The sequence below is a fragment of the Protopterus annectens genome, chromosome 7.part0, assembly GCF_019279795.1.
Source record: "Protopterus annectens isolate FY-2018-M chromosome 7.part0, PAN1.0, whole genome shotgun sequence".
Taxonomy (NCBI): Eukaryota; Metazoa; Chordata; order Ceratodontiformes; family Protopteridae; genus Protopterus; species Protopterus annectens.
In genome coordinates, this window is record NC_056739.1 from 606,840,527 (window position 1) to 606,861,608 (window position 21,082).

The window sequence follows — 21,082 nt, forward strand, 5'->3', positions numbered from 1 at the left end:
CTTGCATATGGAATTAGAAGAATGTAGGCCATGAACCCCAAGGCTTGTAACATTTGCCTTGCAGATATAGCAAGGTTTTTATGGCCACTTGTTTTAAGTGGGTTGTCAAATTAATTTGTTTCTCTGGCATGAGGAAAGCCATCTGGGAAGTTGCATTCAAGCTTGCTCTCAGGAATATAATTTGTAGACAGGGTACTAGGTGTGATTTCTTTTCGTTTATGGTGTACCCCAGACAAATTAGTACCCTTTGTACAAAGGCCAGATGATTCAAAAGCATGTCCTGGCTTTCTGCCTGAATTAGACAATCGTCCAGGTATGGGTATATTTGAATATTTCTTTGCTTGCAAAATGCAATGACTGGAGCTAGGCACTTTGCGAATACCCAGGGTGCATAAGCCAAAGGGCAGTGCAGAGAACTGATGGTGCACAAAGCCTGCTTTGAAGCGCAGGCCTCTTCTGCAAGATTCTCTGATTGGGATGTGCAGGTATGCTCTCTTTAAATTTAGTGTTGCCAACCAGGTGTCTTTGCCTAGCATAGGGAGCAGCTGGTAAAGAGTCAGCATCTTGAATTTTGGAATCGCCAAAAAGGTGCTGAGTAGATAGGTCCAGGATAGGACGCCATGAATTGTCTTTCTGGGTACCAGGAAAAAGTCTCGAGTAGAAACCTTGACCCTTTTCCTCTTCTGGTACCAAATGAATAGCCCTCATGCTTGAGAGAGAAAGTACTTGCTTTTGGGCCTCTGCCCACTCGCTTTGTTGGTAACGTGTGGAAGTGAAATCTGTATCTGGGACAATATTTAAAACCCATTTGCCCTGGGTAACGAGTTCCCAGTTGTTCTTGGCATGAAGAGCAATCTTTCCCCCCCAAAGGGGCAGTCAGTTGAGAAGTTTACCATGGGGGGGGAGTTATTACTCCCAGATTTGGAAGTGGAGGTCCCCACTGCTGTGTCATGTGCGTATCCTGGAACTGAAGCCTGGGAGCTCTGCTGGATCTGGGTTTGGAGTGAAGGTCTGGAGGAGGCAGGAAAGGACCAATTTGTGGAATGCCAATGCCTACTAAACCTTGGGATGTTGTACTTGTAAAAATCTTTAACTGTTTGCATGGATTTAGCTTTTTCCTCCAGCTTTTTAAGAACTTCTTCTGCCTTGTTGTCAAACAGGCGGTCCTGGTTTAAGGGAGCATCCAGTAATTTTGCTTTAACATGATCTGGCAAGGATTGCTCCTTAAGCCAAGCATGCCTTCTAAGTACAGACCCAGTTACAGCAGCCCTGCAAGATGCCTCTAGTGAATCAAAACCACATTGCAAAGTATGCTTTCCAACCTGTTCAGCTGAATGCAGTAAATCCTGTAAATCCTTATTTTTATTTTCAGCACAATCAGGAATCCACATCATTTTCTGTTTAAGCAATCCAGTAATATGCTGCTGATACTTTAACATATGAAACTGGCAGTTTAAGGCCCTAATGGACAAAGTTGCAGAAGTGTATACCTTCTTACCCCATCTATCCAGCGCCCTGGAGTCTATCAGAGGGGGTAGGATTTTTGGCAGTAGTAGCTTTAATGCCCTTGTGTCTCTGTGAAATGATCTCAGGATCCGCAGTACAATTTTTAAAAAGGAACTTGAGAGTCAGGGACCCTGTAATATCCATCAGGTTTTCTGGGAGCCGGAGGTAGGGAGTCAGGGGCCAAGCTAGATTCCGAAAAGGCATCATCAACAATGTCTAGTACAGGAGGTATGGCTAAAAGGCCTGTGTTGGGGCAGGAGTAAGAAATCCCCAAGCCTCTTTTTTGAATCAGAGAAATCCGGACTTTCCCAACAAAAATGCTCCCTGAGAGTATGCAAGGTTTCACCGAGAGAACTCCTCTGGGGGAGAAGCAGAGGGAATAGAGTCCTCAGCATCAGAATCCTCATAGGCAGACAAAGGTAAAACCTGGTCAGAGGAAACAGAAAAAGAAGTACCATAAGCAAACTCAGTCCTAGGTCTCTTAGATGAGGAAGGTTGGCTTCCCCTAATTAAAGTAATAAGGTCTTCAGCCATTCTTATTTGCTTTTTAGACAGAGGAGTGACCATGTGGTCTGCGCGTCAATTTTCTAGGCATGGTTCAAGACTTGGGCCCTGAAGAAGAAGATGGTGTCGGTTTAATACAGAAGTCAGTAGGCCAGAATACACCCTCAGAAGCAGGTGCCTGCACAGCGGCTCCGGACCCATCCAAGGTAGAGACATCCGCAGATTCCACAGTTGAAGCATCTCGCTGCATACCAGACTCTGCATGGGTCTCAGTAGAGGCCTGCGAATCAGAAGTAGCGGGTATCAGGGGGCTGCGAAAGCACTTTACTGAGTACCGGCGAACTGGCGACTGGCTTATGAGAAGCGTTGTCGGCAGCTTTGGACCTAGGATGCCTGTCTCCGTCTTTATCTTTGCGTTTTTACAGAATGTCAGTAGTCGAATGGCTTACCGAAGACATATCAGGATAATTGAACAGAGCACCAAAATATTTAGAAGCGAAAATATACCGACGACTGATAGTTCGTGGTTTAAATAAGGCAGAAAACAGACAGCGAGGTACGTCGTGGTCAGGGCCTAGGCAAGGAATATAGTACGAATGAAAATCTTTGAGGTATTTGCTTTCTACAAGTAATGCAATTGTTTACTTTTACTGACATCTGTTAAGAGTACTGCTGCAGTGGTAGCGTTGTCGCTTCACAGCAAGAGGTTCTCCTGTTAGATTATCGGCTGGAGCGCCTTCTATGTGGAGTCTGCATGTCCTCCCCACAGTAGAGTGGCGTTCGAAAGACATGCGTGAATGGGCATGCCTTTGAAGGTTGGGAGTCGGGCTGGCACCTTGGCACCATTAAAAAAAAATCTGCCAATCATTAGCAGACCGGAGTTAAGCTGTGGCGACCCGGCCCCTAACCAGGAAAAGCCGAAAGAAAAACAACAGACATCGGTTAAGAGCAAGAAAAAGTTTCCCCAATGGAGTACTTAGCTTTTATTCGAAGACTTCTGTTCTGAAACTCTAAAACGAAAATTTCAGGAGTCGGCTGACCAGCACTTGCGAACTGCTTCTGCTACCGCACGGCAAGAAAGACTGATGTAATGGCGTCGGCTACATGTTTTATACCCCTGACGTCACGGAAGAAGAGACAGCAACTGACGCAGGACCCAAGACTGTTAATCAGGCTGACTGAGGGCTACTGCAAGCAGATAACCCAAATGCGATGACTGCAACAGTGAAACACTAAGAACGCCACATCGTTGGTTAAACTGCAGTCGAAAGCAGAGACCTGCAAAGTGGTCCGAGACCCAACAGACCGAGTCCTAAGGCTTGAGCAGATGTCTAGGGACCTGACAGCATATCAAATTTCAAACGGGTCTTGACTGAAACGTGGAGATTCCCACCACCTCATTTGCAGAAGTGGGCTGTAAAAGTGCCTCATCTTCAGCGACAGGCTTGGGAGGACTAGCCAACGTTGAACAGGTGTCATCTGAGGACACAAACCTGGGGAGATTTTCCCTCTTATGTTCCCACTTCAGATAGACTGGCAGATGCCATAGCACATGGACAACCTGATAATTTGCTAAGGTGCCCAGCTAAAATCTCGGCCCTACATCTAATGGTTCTAGTATTAAATCAGGTGCAGAAACAGTTGGAAACATTGATATAGGCCCAGGCAAGTAACACAGAAGGAATGCAAGTCTCTGTGAAGGATCAGATTAAACACAAGAGAGACCATTAGTTTTCTTTGACGGGTAAAAAGTGTAAAAGGATTCCCCAATGGGGTGCCTAGCCTTCTGTAGTATTCCCTCTGATGCTGACAGACCAACACACTTACTAGAACTCTGCTTCGGGCTCCAACAACAATGAACTGAGCTCTTGGCATCAGCTGACATCCCTTATGTCTCAGCATACTGATGGGTCAGGGTGTCCACTGGCTGATGGAAGGGAAAATATTTTTCTCTGGGAGTCAGCCTGGCCAAGGACTTCCATGGTAGCAAATCCCATAAGTCAGGACTGCAACCATGAAACACTAAACATCTGGACAGTACTCCAGTTGGGGTCTCGCTCAGTACCTTGCAGAGGGAAATCCCTCTGCCCATGACCACCTATCTAGCAATACAAAACACTTTGATGTCCTTTGCTGCTCTCTGCTGGAGCTTCATTCCTTCACAATCCAAATCTGTCCCTGGACTGCAATTTCCTAGAAAGAACTTCTCAAAATACCAATAAATCTAAGCTGGCATCTTCTGGACTATGCAGCTAGCCTATGTAGGTTTTGCTCAAAATTTTTCTTTCTACAACCCCTGTTTAAATCTGCAGAAAGTTTATTCTGTTCTCCATTCCCAACATTAAATTAAAATTAGGGCCCAGAATCTCTGCTTGATTCCAATAGTCTTTTACCACTCTTCAGATTAACTCTCAAAACTACCACTCTGTTCTTCTATTCAATTTTCTTCAACCATTTGGTCAAACTTTCCTCCTACCCACTTATTGATAACAGGCACCTATGGGGACAAAGTCAAACATCTTGAAGACTAAGACATCAGTAACCCACTTTCCTAGGCAATCAGACATGCAGTTGAATTGGCTGGTCCATAAACCTCTGCTGACTGCTACAAGTAGTGTTAGCACTAACTAGTCCATGATCTTTCCCCTTGACTGAGAGCCCCACCACAGTACACAGTACACCAATTTTGAGCTCTCTCTCTTTCAGTATCTAATGAGTAGATAGAAAGAGATATCCAAAAGGTACAGTAGACTGTGCCTGCTCTTACATTATACCCGTCTTAACAGTATGTCTAAATTCAGTAGTAGTTTAAGAAAGCTACTCTGCCTTGGACTTCAAAAGTGATCATGACTTCCGGAATGATAAACTGAGCTGTCAACTGCCTGTAGTGCGGGGCAAGCCAGGCTCAGGAAAGTTCACAGAAGTAAAACCCCTCACAAAACTTTTCTATATACAAAATGCATTTGGACCCCCCCCCAATCATGGTTCTAAAATTCATGAGGTTATTTGGTCAATCTGACATTGCCAAGTTTGTATGCATGCATGGAAAACTCTCTCAACTAAACATCTTCAAAACAGAAGACCTTAACCTCTACCAATCACAAACTTTAGAATTTGAAAGAATGGAGTAAGGAAGACACCAACTGGGTGCTTCCACCCAAAATGCCTCTCTGAGGTGCACCTTCAGAAATGGGATTCCAGAAAATTGGAGCTGAAGTTCTGAGAATGAGCAGAGTTTGGAATGAAATTTCAAGTCATCTGGTGCTTATCTGAAATACGGTAATCTGAAAAGCAGATTAAAAAATAAAAATTGATCATTAGTCACAATGTAAATGTCACTACACTTAGACTTACTGGGAAAAAATGCCTGGGGTACACTGCTGTATCACATTTCATCAGCAGACTACACTAAAACACGTCACTTTATGCAGGTCTGATACAAGGAGTTTGCAAAAGAAAAACTGGAGTTCCAAACACCACGGCTTAAAACTAACTTCAGTATATAAAAAAAAAAAAAAAAAAAAAAGCACTTTAACAGAAAACAAACCTGCTTCTTCAGACCATGTAAAAATTTACACAATCCACTCGCGTATAAACAAATTCAGACATTCTCAAATGAAAATGTTAAATCTAAAAACAGCCCACTGCAGCCAGAAATTGACCAGTGAAGATGTGCTGTATCAACACACCCCTTTAAAACATGAACATTAAAACAATGACATGGAAAACTTATCAGAACCAATAATATGAGAAAGGTACACACCTCTCTAACATTTAAATATTAATGTTTAAGGGGCCAAGACTTGAAAACCAGCTTCAAAAGACATGTTCATTCAGCCCTGGACATGCCTTTCCTTCAAAAGTATCCATTTCATTTCTTTCATTACAGTGATATTCTTAAGTCCCCACCCATCAAGTTTTCAGACACGAATTCTAACAAAACTTAAAATTGTACCTGCTCCTGTTCTCTATAGCAAGTTGAGCTAATGCACTCATTGATATGTCCCCCCATGTGTTCTAGAATCCTCTCTAAATATTCTATTGGTCATCCTGATGTAGAAAGCTTCGCACATCATGCATTTACCGTAATATTAAATTCTTGGTCTTAGAATCAGCATAAAATCAAAACTGGATTTCTTACTTAGTTTGTGAGTGTACCAGAGAGGTACAACTCCAAATATACTGCCAAGCTTGACAGTCTACACAGAAATGTTCCACATCTGATGCATCAAAAGGAATCTGTTCAAACTTGTTGCTTCAGCGACAAATTTTTAAATGAAAAAGAAGTTATGCATCTACCATAACGTTCTATGTTAGTTGTCTTCATAACGTTCTATGTTAGTTGTCTTCATCTCGCCTTCTTTCTTGCTGGTTGGGATCGGAGCCGATCCTCGGCTCCGACTCTGCCATCTTCTATAGCTCGAAAGCGGTTTACTGGCTCGAGGCTACCCCTTATCCCATGATGCCTAGTGATAGCTACCCAGATCTCATTTGAAATAGCTAACCCCAGACATAGCCAGAGAATAAACCTGTCCCAACAAATAGGTTGTGTATACCTGTCGTAAGTCAATAGAGGAAACAAACCAGAGAACACTCAGCCAGTGAAACCAGAACTCCTCTCGGTCCAATAGGACAGGGGGACGGAGAGTGGGACTCAAGAAAGAAGGCGAGATGAAGATAACATGGAACGTTATGGTAGGTACATAACTTCTTTATGTTAAGTTGTCTATCTTGCCTTCGTTCTTGCTGGTTGGGACAGCGTCCCTAGCACCTACAATCCTGGCCGGCTCATTGGAACAGTCTCTTCAGAACAGTGGAACCAAAGTCAGCTCTGCTCCTGGAGACCATATCTAGCTTGTAATGAGAAATAAAGGTATGAGGATTTGCCCACGTAGCAGCTGCACAGAAAGAATCCATGGGCAACCTAGATTGGAAGGCTACAGAGGTGGTCAAGGCCCTAGTAGAATGACCTTTCGGTTTGGCATGTAACTCTTTGTTCCTTAATTGATAAAGTAAGTGTGAGACAACCACCTGGATAAGGTCACCTTGGAAACTGGGAGATCTTGTTTGCCTAGAGCATAGGAAAGGAATAGTTGGTCCGACTTCCTTATTTCCTTAGTCCCGTGACGGTAAAAACGCAATTGTCTATGAACGTCCAATTGGTGTAATTTGTACTCTGCCTTGTTGGTGTGGCTAGGGAAACACACAGGAAGGTCTATACATTGGTTTAAATTATTTTCTGAGCAGACTTTCGGAAGAAACAAAGGATTAGTCCTCAGAGAAACCCTGTCCTTATGAAAAACCAAGGATGGAGGATGAACACAGTGCCTGAAGTTCAGAGACGCGTCTGGCTGAAGTAATGGCCATCAGAAAGTGCGTCTTCCAAGATGGAAACAATGGAGCAGGACGCTGCTGGTTCAAAAGGGGGCAGAGTTAAGGAAGTTCGTACCAAATTAAGGTCCCAAGGAGGAGGGGGATCTCTCACTGGAGGCCTAAGGAGAGTGGTCCCTCTCAAAAAAGCTTTACAGAGCTTATGAGATGGTATGAATTTGACAAACCAACATGGAAGTTAGAAATGGCCACTAATTGAACCCTGATTGTAGCAGAAGCGGACTCTGAATGAAAAAGTTGTGCTAGGAATTCCAGAATTTCGTGCACTGGGGCTGAAAAGGGATCTACGTTCCTAGCCTCTGCCTAACAAGAAAAACGTTTTCATTTACTAGCATAAGTTCTTCTGGTTGTGGACTTGAAAGGAGACAGTCTTGCGTACAGCCGGGGAAATACTGGGAAGCCTGGCTAAGGTTGGAAGTGGAGCAACCCAGCTGTGAGCTGGAGAGTTTGGAGGGATTGACGCAACCCACCTGACTGATGAATCAGGAGGTCTGGAATCAGATCCAGAGACCAGAGCTGATCAAGAAAGTAATGGTGCAGGAACGGGAACCATATTTGTCGAGGTCAGTAGGGGGGCAATGAGGATCATTTTGCAACCCAACGATATTGCTTTCTGTAGGAGTATTGGAATCAGGGGAAACAGAGGAAAGGCATAAAGTCGTCCCTGAGGCCAATCGTGGACTAGAGTGTCTCTGGACTAGAGTGTCTCTGGGTGAGTGACCTGGAAGTGGAAAAAGGGAGAAGTAGTTACTGCATTTGCTGTTGAAGGGAGTGGCAAAAAGATCGCAGCAAGGCTGTCCCCATTTGCAAAGATAAGATCCGCAACTTCCTGATTCAGAGACCACTCGCGAGGCATGAGGATAGCTCTGCTGAGCCTGTCCACTATGACGGACCTCCAGGGATGTGTGTCACAATCAGAAAACGGGAGGAAATCACCCATTGCCACAGTCTGAGTGCTTCTCGAGACAGGGGGTAGGACCTGGTTCCGCCCTGCTTGTTGATGTACCACACCACTGACATGTCTGTTTGAATTGCAATGGTCCCAGAAGGAAGAGTCCTGAAGGGCTTGCAACACTAGGAGCATGGCTCATTTCTAGGACGTTTATGTGCAGATGGTATTCGTGAGGTTGCCAAGTGCCTTGGACTGTCCTGCCCTGATAATGCCCCCCACCCACCCGATCAGGGAGGCATCTGTGGTCACTGGCTAATGGAGGGGACTGAAGGGTCTGCCCTGAGTCACTAGTGGGGAGACCATCCACCAGGAAAGGTGCCTTTTGCATGCTTCTGTAATCATGACCATGTGAGACATGGGCAGCTGTTGGAAAGACCACTGTGTGAACAGAAGCCACTGAAGGATCCTCATGTGAAAGCGGGCCAGTGGGATTAGAAGAATGGCTGCTGCCATGGACCCCAGAGTTTGAAGGAAGAACCTGACTTGGATTCTTTTGCTCTGCATTAGAATTTGTACTTGCTGACGAATTTTAGACGCCCTTTCTGCCGGTAGCCTTGTGGACATGTTCCTTGTGTCCAAGTCTGCTCCTATGTAGGTGATAGATTGACAGGGCAACAAGGCAGATTTTTCGAAGTTTATTGTAATGCCTAGCTGGGAGCAGAATGTGACTATGTAGTCCCTGGCTTGTAGTAGTTGATGCCTGGTAGTAGCAGTGAAGAGCCAGTAGTCTAGATACGGAAACACCTGGAATCCTCAACTTCACAGGTGAGCAGTGACCACTGCCATACATTTGAACACACTGGGGGCTGTGGTGAGAATAAAGGGCAGTACTACTGGTAATGACTGGCTCCCAGCTGGAAGCGAATAAATCTCCTGGAGCGCCTGTCCATCTTGATATGGTAGTAAGAGTCCTGAAGATCTATCGAGCACATCCAATTGTCCTGACCCAGAAAGGGTAGAATGGACTGCAGCGTGACCATCCGAAACTTTGTTCTTTGTAAAGACCTGTTTAGTCTGTTGAGATCCAGAATCAGTCTCCAGTCCAGTCTTCTTTGGTACCAAAAAGAACCTTGAGTAAATTCCAGATCCGTGCTGGTCTGCCGGGACTTCCTGGATGACTCTTTTCTGGCAGTTTTGAAACTTATTACTGCTTGGTCCTTCAGATTGGGTGGAACATCTGGGAGGGATTTCCTTTATGGTAAGGGGGTTGACAGAAAAGAATTTTGTAACCTCCGGATATAATGGACCGTACCCATCTGTCTTGCATTAAATTTTGCTAGGCTTTTGGGTACAGTGAAAGTCTTCCCCCGACTGCCTCCAGAGGTGAGCAGCCGGGCAACCCTTCAGGGATGCTGAAAGGGCTCATAAGAAAAATATTCTCGTTGCCCTGGTTCTGCGGACCTCCTCTGCCAGGAGGGCGGCATCTGTTATGGTTTCCCCCTCTGCCCCTGGAGGAAAAATCGCTACGTATGTCAGGCAAGGCTCCCTGGGATTTTTGGAACCACATTTTGCCACTCTTCTGACCTTTGGGGTACGGTCTAGGAGGAGTGGAAAAACGGACTCCCATGGCAGAGAGAGTCTTGCCTTCTTGCTCACACCTAGCCAAAGTGTCTTTCACCTGTGGTCCAAAAAGAAAGGAACCATCAAAGGGTGTGTTGGTGAATGACGCTCGAAAGGGTTCAGCAAAATTACACAGCCGCATCCATGCATGCCTCCAAAGGGCCACACCCGTGCCTGCAGCTCTACTCGCACCATCGGCTGCATAGGAAATGAGCCTCATGGAGGAGTTGACTACAGAATTAAGCGTCACCAGCTGGGAAGCTACTTTATTTTGAGCCCCCTCAGCTGATGGATCTTGAAGGGTCTCTCAGAGCTCCTTAAGGAGATAGTGCTAAAGCCGGGTAAAATGACATAAGTAGTTCAGTGACCTCATAGAAAAGGTCGCTGAAGCGAACATTCGCTTCCCGTATCTGTCCATGGTCCTAGACTCCTTGTTAAGAGGATGGACAGACGAAGAGGTCGCCGCTAACTTTTTTGGTGGCTGCTGCTACCACCATGGCATCAAACAGGAACACCTTTTGTAAGGAACTGCTTATCCTGGGGTGCTGTGATTAATTTGCCAGGTCTCCTCGGAGTTGGTTCCACTGTATCCGGAGCTGACCAAGCCTTTCGAGCCACCACTGCCACAAGTGGATCGAAAGGCGGAGAAACCCAGGAGGTGGAAGGTCGGGAACCGAACGCATCCAGAAATACAGACTCATCCTCGGTAGGGGCTAGGGGATTCCAGTTCCCCCTCTGCTTAAGCATTTCTAGGATGTCAGAGAAGGAAACCTCTTCAGAGGGGGACCTCTGGGACACTTCCGAATCTGTCTATCAGAAGTGACAGACTCAGGGGAGTCAATGTGCTTCCTCTTGCACTTAAGAGGGGGCTCCTCTGAATGATCAGGGGAGGCCTCGGAAGAAGAGGAAACACCCAATGGGGTGCCCTGGAGCACTGGTTCCCTACGCTTGGGGTCTGGAGGAGCAGAGGTTGGCACAGGCACTATAGGGGACAGAGCCGGTGGGGCCGATAGTGGAACTGACTCAGTGGCCAGTACACTCCTGACATCGAAGGCGTCCCTGCCACAATGCAGAGAAAGCTCCAGTTTCGAGGAAATCAGAATCTTTCTCCGCACCGAGGCAGACTGCTCCAAGGCTGATGTAGGAGCCAAGCTCACCTGCGCCGAAGCTCCAAGAGGGAGAACGGGGTCGGACAAGGGTCCGATGCCACTCGCCACCTCGGAGCCAAGGGAACCCCGGCACCCAGATCCCTCGACAGACTGCACCGAGGGGACCGGAGCAGACGTCGGAACCGGACATAAGAGTTATCGGAGCAGACGGTTCCACTACTCTAACCCCAACGAACTACGGCTCCTAACTCATTGGAGACGGAGGAGGAACAGTGATAGAAGTGGACGGAGCAGACACCTGTTGGAGGGGCTGGACAACATCTTTGCAAGTGCCTGTGACTTAAGCAACCTACTGACCACTCTCCACATCGTGATCCGACGGCCTAGAGAATCAAGAGGAGTGAGAGAACAGGTGACTGCGTTAGCTCTGAAGCAAAGGAGCCCGAGGAGCCGAATGTACAGATTCCAGTTGGACTTCCGCCTCTTGTGACTCAGCGAAGGCTCCGAAGTTTCTGATTGAGCCAATGGGGAGAGCTGGAACCCAAGTAGAAGGTAGAGTCTGAACATTGAACAGAGGATGGCTCCGAGCTTGGAGCAGACGGCTTGGTAGATTTAGGGGATTTCACAGGCTGAGAGCTCTTGGCCGGTGAATCCTGGGGTTTTAAAAGACCCCTAATAAGAAGCTTATTCTTACGCTCCTGCAGGACTCTGACTAAAGGCATGGCAGATAGAACAAGAGTCCTGCAGGTGCACAGCGCCTAAACAATAGACGCAAGTGTGCCCATCTGTCAGACATTTTCTGACAGCATGAGTCACACTTCTTGAATCCAGACACTTTGGATTCCTTTGACATCCTGAAAGAAGTAAACATACAACAGCAGCTACCAAAGCAAAATACAGTCTACACAAAAAGCACACTGTACTACAAGACTATAGCTAAAGTTTTTTTTTTTTTTTTTTTTTTAAATTGGAAAGCCTCTAAACTTAAATGGCTAGCCTATGAAAGAAAGGTAGGAAAGCCTCTAACCTAAATGGCTAACCTGACAAGAAGAGGATGGGGGAGAACTCCAAGTTAAACTAGTTCTACAAGGAAAGAAAGGGATACTACAACTAAACACTAGCTATCAAAAAGAGACTAATCATTAACAATAAAACACTGAAAATATAGAATTCTAGAGTAAGAAAGTTATACAAAAAACTTTAAACAAGCCTGAGCCAGAAAAACGATACCTCGCAGCTGAAGCAGCAAGAGAGATCTGGGTAGCTATCGCTAGGCATCATGGGATAAGGGGTAGCCTCGAGCCAGTAAACAGCTCTCGAGCTATAGAAGATGGCCGAGTCAGAGCAGAGGATCAGCTCTGATCCCAACCAGCAAGAACGAAGGCGAGATAGACAACTCAACATCAGGGGTTTATCGAAAACTCTCCAGAGATCCGAATCAATCTATAAAAGTGGCCAATATTTCTTAACAGACACACAAGTAGTAATATTTGAATAAGGAGTTTGACCAAGAGGTAGGAGCAAGAATAAGGCAATGTGAAAATTATGTACTTGCCATAATGACAGATATGGAGAAGCAGGTCCATATCCTTAACCACCAGTATAGCAAACTACAGGCTTCCAATCAATTCCAGCTTTAAAAAAAATTAATCAGGATAGTAGCTCATTCCCTTTACCCATAATGCTCTGCCAAACACCTTCCTCTTCCAATGTGGGGTGTGCCACCCAAAAATCAAGCTCAACAAAATCTTACTCCTCCAGAGCATGTCTGCCACAAGACAAGGGATATACAGGGTGGGTATATGGATGATTGTGTTCCATCTCATCCAGATATAGTGTTACTTTAATTACATAACTTGTATTTGGTATGAGAAGGTCCATCCTCAACTAGTAGGTGGTTATTACGTGATGGGGCTCCAAAGACGAGAGACTCAGAAATCACATTTAGCTTCTGACTTGTGAAAGTGTTCACTGAAGGCCATGCAGCAGTTGCACAAATACTAGGATGCATTTCTCAAGCTAATGAGGTACCCACTGCTATAGCTGAATGTGCAGCAGGCACCGCAGCCAGTGCTTTGCATTTGCACTATACACCAGAAAGCCACCTAGATCACTATTCCAAATCCTTTCTAAATATGACAAATGAGGGTCTATATTAGCTTATCGAAAGCTAAGAGCCAACGCTCTTCGAACGAACCCTAAACAGCAAAGACACAGAATAGTGATTTCCCCCCCCCCCGGGGGGGTGCTGGGCTGTTTACAGGAGTTTGCCATTTCCTCCACTGTGGTGCGATCTCTGAGTTGGTATATTTAAATAGGGGGTTGGGGGGCTTCCATTATGTTGCTTTTTTTTTGCGGACCAGCGATTTTTTTCCGGGGGGGTTTGCTGTTCCATGTCTTCACTATTTAGACTATTCAATGTTTAAGGTTCGATCAAAGAGCGTTCACTCTTACCTTTCCATAAGCTGATCTAGACCCTGCACGAGTGGTCTATGCACATCCTTGTCGAGTTAAGTGCTTACCTCTGCTGGAATTATCAGCAAAGAAAATAAGCAAACTGTCCCGACTGTAGTGGCTGCATTGGGCATAAAGGAAAAGTTAGCATAACGAGATTCCACTGTTGCAGAAAGCAAGGCATGTAAGTCAAAAAGTAACCTAGCAAGTGTCAAAGAAAAAACATCTTTCAAGACAGGCACTTCAACTTTTGAAGCAAGCCTGGTTCTATGACAGCAGAATGGAGCCCAGTGTGACACACGTGACTGACCTGAACAGTGGCCACAGCACTGGAGCAGTGAAGAGTCCTGTTCTAGAGGGGGCATCCAGTTGACTACATAACCTTTCACCTCCAAGTGTGTGCAGGGACAGCACTGTAAAAATCAGGAAAAACACAGAACACCCCTGATGGTCTAAATTTTGGCCCCACTCAGGTCACCCTTGCCATAGGAATGGGGAGCAAATAAGCTAATCAGGGCAAAACAAAATTCCATAATGCAGTAAAACCCAAAAAAGGTCATTACACAAATAGTCTTCATAACAGAATCACTGTTGCAGCCATACTTCAACATACATCAGCTACAGTGCGCCCCTTGAGATGTCCAAATGCTGCAACCCCCCCCCCCCCGAAGCAAGGCTCCCTTTCAGTCTGTGGACACCAGCAACAAACTGTTACAAAAGGAAAACTGATCTATTCCATCTTCTGTTCATTTTTCTGAACTGAGAAGCCACCAAAAGTGTCTAGACTTGCTATCCCTAGATATTATAGGACAGTGGCAGAACATTTGGAGCTCAAATAAAGAACAGAGGTTCCTATAATACTCTGATCTCTCCCAAATTACTTACAGGGTATAACGGTATGGAGCTGAACAAAAACGGACACAGATGGAACGCTATAGCAAGCACATTTAATCTGATGCCATTTTCATTCATTCCTCAGCTGATGGGACAGAGTCCCCAACTACCACAAACCCGGGAGGACCTTAAGGAAGGATAGTACAGAGCACTGCCCAGGCTAAGGCTGTTCTTCCCCTACAGACCAAATCCAGTTTGTAATGAGCAATAAAAGGTATGAGGATTAGCCCATGTTGCAGTTGCACAATCCCCTAAGGATGCTCTAGACCAAAAAAGCTGAAGAAACTGCCACAGACCTAGTGAAATGGGCTGTACAAGGTTTCAGTAAAAGCAAACTCAATTTTCCCACAGAAAAAGGTAATATAAATCACAGCTGACCATTTAGCTAAGTAACTTTGGTTACTGGTCTGCCTAATTTGGTAGTGAAAAAAACACATTTCAGATTTTAAGTCTTTGGTTCTGTGAAGGTAAAAACAAAGTTGTCTATGTGCATCCAACAGAACAAGTACTCGCCTTTGAGTATTTTGGAAAGAAAACTAGAAGATTAATGTTCTGATTAATATTGGACTCAAAAGCTACCTTTCAGGATGGATTAGTTTGAAAGATACCCTTTCCTTGTGAAAAGGTAGATAAGGAGGCTTTGAAGACGCAGCCTGGAGTTCAAATACTTCTGGCGGAGGTAACAGCCACTAGGAATATGGTCTACCAAGACAAATTTAGGGTCAGCCTTGGTTGTAGGTTCAAAGGGTAGAGTTGAGGCCTGAAGCATATCTGAATCCCAAGGAGTAGGGGTATTTTAAAGGGGTCCAAGTAGAAAAGTTCCCTTTAGGAAAGCTTTGCAAAGTTTAAATGAAGCCAAGGTACAGTTATTTACTCCCAGATGAAATCTGGAAATGACTGCCAATTAAACTAGCCCATTCACTCGCAATCAGTGGAACTGGAGAAACCATGTGGTCACTTCAAGGCAGATATGTGCAAGTTGAGTTATGCCTGTCAGGTGAGACAAGAGGTCCAGAGTTGGATCCAGAATCCACGGTGGATGTAGAGGAGGCCAGAGAAGGGAAACTAGATCAGACGAGGCCAGTAAGGAGCAAAGAAGGTAACTGTGCCCTTCAACCTGAATGCTTTCTGAAGAAACTTGGGAATGAGGGGCAACAGGGAAACCCAAGGACCAAGTGTGAACTAGAGCATTTCTCGGCGACTCCCCAGGGGAGGAGCTGGAGAAATCAGGGCAAAGATGCTGCTGCATTTGTTGCATATGGGAGAAGCAACAAGATCACAGCTTGGTTGGCCCCACTGATGGGAAATTTTCTCTGCCACAATGACATTGAGACACCACTCATACAGACTTGCTTAGCCTGTCGGCCAATCATGTTGGGATTTCTCTGGGAGGTGCTTTTACTATTAGAAAGTGGTTGGAAGACCTTGCCCATTACCAAAACTCTCATGGCTTCTTGACACAGAGGGCAAGCTCTGGTCACCCCTGGTTTGCTGATATACCATACTACTGATGCATTGTCCATCTGTATTATAACAGTTCCAGAAGGAAGGGTGTCCTGAAAAGCTAGGAGGATAGCTTTCATCTCCAGGACACTGTTTTGGCCTCTTTGGGGGACCACAACTTGGACTATCCTTCCCATGTAGTGTCCCCCCACCCAAGCTGGGAGGCATCCGTGGTCTCAGTGGCCTTGTGAAGGGCAAGAACAAATGCACGGCCCTTGTAAAGTTGATCTGAAAGACTCCACTGTAGCAGGTGATTCTCGCATGCTTGAATGATCTTGACTGGCCTAGATAATGGATGTGAGAATGGACCACTGAGTTGATGAGTCCATTAAAGGATTCCCATATGGAATCTGGCCAGCAGGACAAGGGTGATTGCAGCTGCCATGGAACCCAAAGCTTGAAGTATTAGGCAGGCCAGAAGGGGTGAATTTTGAATCACTGACCAGAGACGGAGTCTTCAAGGAGACTACGCTGAGTGACTGTGTTCAAACAAACCTCAATGAACTCCAGATCCGGTGTTGGAGTTGAGATTTGTTGCAACTGATCAATATTCCCAGGTGGGAGCAGAGCTGGAATAAGAAAGTCCCTTGCATGAATCAGCTGAAGCCTGGTTGAAGCAGTCAGGAGCCAGTCTAGATGAGGAACACTGAATCACAGCAGTCTCAAGTGAGCTGCTATGACTGCCATGCATTTGGTGAACACCCTAGGGACTGTGGTGAAACCAAAGGGCAGTGCTCTGAACTGGATTACTACTGGTCCCCAGCTGGAAATGTAGGCATCTCCTGCATCTGTACACTTTGACGTGATAGTCCTTCAAGATGTGTACTACTGAGTAGATGTTGTCCTGCAGAAATTGCAGAATGGACTGCACCGTGACCATCTGAAACTTTGTATACTGAACAAACTGGCTTAATTTGCTGATTTTCAGAACTGGTCCAAGTTCCCGGTCGTTTTTTTGGCACCAAGGTCTGAGGGGACATCTTGGACTCTAGCTTTTTTTTTTTTTTTTTTTTTTTTTTAAATAATTTCTAGAGAAGCTGCTTCTCTGACTGGATGGAACACTGGGGATTTTCTTCCCAACAGTGGAGGAGGTTGGGATAAATGGTATGATACATCTCTGGATATGATCCTATGCAGCCATGAATCTTTTGTAACATTTAGCCAGGTTCTGTGATCCAGAAATGAAGAGTCAGATCTCCACTTAGCAGTGACAGTGTCCATCAGAGAAAACATCTCTACACCTCTGCCGTGAGGACAGTATCTTCCATTAGAATCCCCCCCCCCCTTGCCCCTGGGGTGAACTACTGCCACATGACTCCTGGAAAGTACCCTGGGACTCTATAAACTACATCTTTCTACCACACTGGTTTCAGAAAATGGCCTTTGAAAGGCAAGGAGGAAAAAAAAAACAGACCCACAGTCAGGGTCTCTCATCTGCACCTGGAGTCTTACTTTGGGGCCAAAAAGCAAAGCTCCATCAAAAGGAGTACTGATGTAGTCACACAAGCGCATCTAAGCACATTTCCTAATGGATATGCCTGAACTTACATCCAGTGAGGTATCTCCTGCAACATGAGAGTTTAACCTTAACCTCATGGACGAACTGGATACAGATTGGAGGGTAGCCAGCTGCGAGGAAATTCTGTTCCCTTCCTCTGAATACATGGCCACCCCCCCCCCGAAAGATTTGGTATGCTCAAACCTCTCTGAAGTCTTGTAAAGTGTAGCAAATTCAGCGAACCAAGAGCAACGTTCTCTGAAGCATAAACACACTTCCCAAACCGGTCCACTGCCTTAGACCGGTCCACTGCCTTAGATGGTTGCCAGTTCCATGGCATCAACAGGTACTCCTGTATTCCAATGTGCACAGCCTTTCAGGTGTGTAATAATTTTATCTAGTCTGAGAAATTGGCTTGATGGTGTCCAGTTCCCTCCACATCCACCAAGAGACTAGGTCTACAAGCTCATCGGCCAGCAGACACCCAGGAGGTAGATGGGCCATACCCAAAAGTCTTTTGATAACCCTCCCAATAAGTTGTTCCTGAAGGCCAACCACCTACATTTAAGGAGCCTCAGGTTTTCTCCAGAGATAAGTCATCTGGAGGACCCCACCCTCTCATCAAAATCAGTGTCCTCAGTGAGAGATTCCTGTAGGGAATCCAAGTGCCTCCTTTTGCCATTTTCTTCCAAGGGACTTCCTCAGTGGGATCCTCCAGGAAAGTTTTGGAAGAGAATACCCTGATGGGTTGGCTGAAGGCTTGACTGGGTAGGCTGCTTCAGTGGAAGGGGCTCAGGACAAAAAACAAACGAGGCAAAGATGGCAGATCTGAAGAGTGCAAAGGTATCCGTTCTCTAAGCATAGAGAAATCTCTCTCCACCACCTCAAAAGTGGAGCGACTAGGACACAAGCAGACGGATCAGAATCTGAACCCTCTTGGATCATCTGTCCCAGACACCTTGTTAAAAACTCCATCCATAGATGGAGTCGGACCAAAGCACTTCAGCTCCAAAATGCTCAGTGCCAGTTAATTTGGAGAAACCATCAGATTTGAAGAAGCAAACTTCAGATCCGAAAACACTAAAGGATTTCAGTTCCAATGGCTGCAAAATGGAAGGACAGACTGGAGAAGTAGAAATCAATGGCAGTGTGGTTCAAGACGGGCTCTCACAACCAAGGGGGCTGGAGCCAAAAGGACTCCCATTTTTACCTTCGCCCTTAGGAACTTCCTCCTTATCCTATCCATACTTGCTTCAGGTAGGCTCCTGGATGATCAAAGAGACAAAGCCATGGGGGGGGGGGGGGGGGGGGGTTGAATGCCTTTTGGGTGACTGCTTGAGAAAAGGAGAGGGAGGCCTGCTCTGAAGTCAAAAGGGGGAATACAGATCTGAGGGGATCTCAGTCCAGGGAGTCAGATCTGGTAATGACCAGATCCATCTTTAAAACTCTGGCTGGAAGCTCCGATGATGGAACAGAGGTCAAAGAACAGCAAATCAGGAAACCTTTCACAAGTGTCCTTTGTCAAGTCATTTTTTTTTGCTAGTCAGGCTTAAGGGTTTTTGAGCCCCAAGAACAGAAGTGACGACTTAGAAGGAAGAAGGCCCCTGAGAATAAAACTGTTTTGATCAATAAGGACCAGAGAATCAAATCCCACATATGTTGTAATACGTGTCCAAGTTTGCTGGCCCAAACAGACATTCCCTGTGGGCATCAGAATTTGGAAGCTTATGCCCAGAGGAAACATTTAATGAGACCAGAAGGTTTCAGACATCTTAGACTGAAAACTGACTCGTCTAAAATAAACTAGTAAAAGTGACTATGGTAAGAAATACCAGTAACAAGCAATTACAAATATGGTAAAGAAATTTTTTTTTTTTTTTTTTTTTTGAGAGACAGAGAGAAGTGAAAATATGGAAAGAAAAAAAATACCAACTACGGTATCAAGTAGTATTCAAGACAGTACAAGAAAAATTAGAGAAAAAATAAGGGTAACACGAGAAGTACTACAGAAAAGGAAATAAAGTACGATATATACAAGGCAATAAAATACTACACTCAACCAACAAGAGAGACAATGACAAACATTCGAGAGTTCACATACACTCACGAAAATCAGCAACAGTTCACAAACGCATACCAACACCAAAGCCAGTAATTCTTTATTACGATCTGGTACCTCGGCCTTTCGCCTTCAAAGGATCATAAATACAATGTGCTACCAATAGTATTTATACATAAAAATCATGTTGATTAGAACTAACTATTCTATTAATTCAATTAACTAATTCATCAATCAAGTCTTAAAATGATCACAGCATTTTTTTCTTGTTTTTCTAAAATGCCTTCAAGTCATATATCATACATAGTGTATAATAGGATATAAAATATAATGCAACTTAATATCAAAAACATAATCAACAATTTTATCCTATCAAAAATATTAATAGCGTCTTATATTTATTAATATTACTCATTAAATACTTAATTCCAAATTTAATCCATAAGGCTTTAATGTATTATATTTCAAAATCATTCTGGTTTCTAATTCAAGTAGTTTTTGAATATAAATTCCCCCACTTTCAGAACAAAATGGTTTACCCAAAATACAAAACCTCAAACTATCTGGGCAACCATTATGTTCTTCAAAGAAATGTTTGGCCACGGGACTAGTTTCACTCTGATTTCTTATGTCTCAAGTGTTCCAAGATGCGAATTCGAACCATCCTTTTTGTTTGCCCTATGTACCAAGTATTGGCACAAGAGCAGCCCAAAATGTATACCACCCCTACTGATTTGCAATTAAAACGATATTTTGGAAAGAATGTAACATCATTAATTTCAGTAACATTACTGACCATTCCACACACACTTCAGTGGCCACACAAATAAGTACCTAAAGGAAGACTCCCTCTTTCATCATCACCTCTTTTAAAGAAATTATAATTCAATAACGCCTTCAGACTTTTCCCTTTCTTATAAGAAAAAGTTATATGTTTGGGAAACAAATGACCTATGTTCTCATCCTCATGAATTAAATACCAATATTTCCTCACAATTTTAGTTAATTCTTTAAGGGAGAGAATTTTGTAACAAAAAATAGTTTAACTTCATTACTTTCTTCTTCATTATTTATTTCTCTCATCTTAAATACTGAAGAGTTCTGTCTATCCTGTCTACCTTTGAATTTTCGATATTAATTATAATCCATAATGCCTAATATTTTATTTTTGCATGTTAATAAATGATCTTTACTATAAACCCTCTTAATTAATCTTGATTCAACATTATTTAATTCATTACATCTCTCATTTTCATCACTGGTACGGTCAAAAATTCTCTGAAATTCACCAAAGGGTAACTACCATATCAAATGTTCAGGATGCATGCTCTCTGCATGTAAGAACATATTTACAGAAGTGTCTTTCCTGAAAGGTCTAAACCCAATAATTTCATCTTTATGAAATAATGTTATATCTAAGAAATTAATCTTGTCCCTATTATATTCACGAGAAGGACAAACCATGATCATTGTTATTTCATTCATCAAAAAATTCCAAAAATTCAGTGATATCACCACTACATATCAATAGAAGGTAATCAATAAATCGCTTATAAATTATCACATTCTTTTGATAAAAAGAATAGATATATAACTTCTCAAAAAATCCCATATACATAATGGTTGGAGAGTTCACAATCAACATCTGTTCG

General features: G+C 44.2%; 1 protein-coding gene across 3 annotated transcripts in view; it reads right to left on the reverse strand.

The window, feature by feature from the left end:
- CLK3 (CDC like kinase 3) overlaps positions 1 to 21,082 on the reverse strand; it is a 1,797,083-nt gene that overhangs the window by 1,417,004 nt on the left and 358,997 nt on the right. The gene's annotated exons all lie outside the window — the stretch shown is intronic.